At 42.0% G+C, this 1,618-nt stretch overlaps 1 non-coding gene across 1 annotated transcript; it reads left to right on the top strand.

Moving 5' to 3' along the window:
- Nucleotides 1-774: 774 nt before the first annotated feature.
- On the top strand, nt 775-934 carry LOC121924479. The gene has a single exon (XR_006102619.1). It is a non-coding gene; the product is annotated as a U1 spliceosomal RNA (small nuclear RNA).
- Nucleotides 935-1,618: the final 684 nt, after the last annotated feature.

The following is a 1,618-nucleotide window of genomic DNA, read 5'->3' as shown; positions in this document are numbered from 1 at the left end:
GTTGACACAGGCTAGAATCAAGGTTGAAATCTAGCTTGAACTGAAAATGCACGTACACCAGCTTCTACTTCTTGGAGGAAACCAGGGAAATAAATGAATCTCACCAAAGACTGATATTATGTGGCACAGCAGTGGTCTGTTGCTCCTCTTTTAAAATATCTAATTGCTAACTTGATGGTTCAAACTGATAAACTGCAAAGCAGGCTCCACCCCACCCTACTCTGGCACACCAACCATGCCCTTATGGAAAATTTGCTTTGTGCTGTTCCTGGATTGAAGCCAGAGAATGGAAGTGATAATGTTGGTAAGGTGATTCCCTTTATTGAATCATTCCTGTGCAAGCTGAAACAACAGCAGCCGTCTCCAAAACAAGCTGTCTACCCATCTTATCTGAGTAAACTCTCTGACAGCTGGGAATCCCAATTAGATTAACTGCAGCTTCAGTTTACTAAAGATGTAAGACTGCTGGTTCAGAAGTCTACATGCAGGGCTTTCCTTTCTTTCACCGGTGCAGAGACTCTGCATATGTCTTAAGTGTGCAAATATTCAAACTGTGAATGCTATGGAGTGGGCAGCAAACATTTGCTTCCTGCAGTCACCGGGTGGTCAACCATTTCAGCTGAATTTTAGGCAATTCCCATTTTAAAATGTTTTTTCAGGAATTGATGAGCTGGCAATTCACCTTTCCAATACGTTGCTTGCTGTTCCTTCCCCCAAGTACTATGCAACATTTAAAATATTTTTTAAAAGTCAAACATTGACTTTGATTCTATGATACTTACCTGGCAGGGGAGACATCATGATCATGAAGGTGGTTTTCCCAGGATGAGGCTCATCCATTGCACTCCAGCTGTACTGACCCCTGCAATTTCCCCTATGGCGGGAAATGTGACTGCATATTTTTTCTTGAAAAGGTGTCTCTTTGTCCACTTTCCATTTGCTTTATATTCGCGTTATTGCTGTTTGGGAGAAACACGTCTGAAAATCATCCCACATTTGCGGGTTTTTTCTACTTTTAAAATCCTGTTTCTTAGTGGGATTCGTCTTGTGTGATAAAGCTCTTACACTCAGATCAATATGCCCCACCAACTTCTTTTGGTTCATTTCAACATGAGAAGAAATAACACCAAGGGTGGCAGGACTTTCTCTTTATTTTAACACAATGGAAAGTTCCCTTGATATGGGAGATCTATGGACAAACAATGGACCCTTCCCATCTACAGGGGCTTGGTTCTGGGCACAGGACAGGGCTGGAGGGGGAAGAAAGATGGTCAATGAGCAGCAATGTGTGGACGTCCAAGAGAACATGCCATCATTAAATAATATGAGTTGTGGCAAGCTGTGGATGCTCCAATCCACAGATAGTTAGCCCAGCAATATGACAGGCCCATTTGTCAAATACATTCAAGTGTATTTGATGCACACTGAATGAGCTTTGGGATCCAGACTATAATGTTTTGCCTATCAAAATACATGCTGCCCTATAACGCATAAGTCCAGGAATCTGTTGAGAGGTACTCAGAGAAAAGAAAAGAGTTAATAAAACTGTCCAACACAAACTGAAACTGTAGACAGAAGCCTACTAGAACCTCTCATTGCTTCTGGGGTAAATCCAGTG

This window comes from Sceloporus undulatus, chromosome 2 (genome assembly GCF_019175285.1).
Source record: "Sceloporus undulatus isolate JIND9_A2432 ecotype Alabama chromosome 2, SceUnd_v1.1, whole genome shotgun sequence".
Lineage (NCBI taxonomy): Eukaryota > Metazoa > Chordata > Lepidosauria > Squamata > Phrynosomatidae > Sceloporus > Sceloporus undulatus.
The sequence above is the reverse complement of the archived record's forward strand: the minus strand, read 5'-3'. Positions and strand labels throughout refer to the sequence as shown.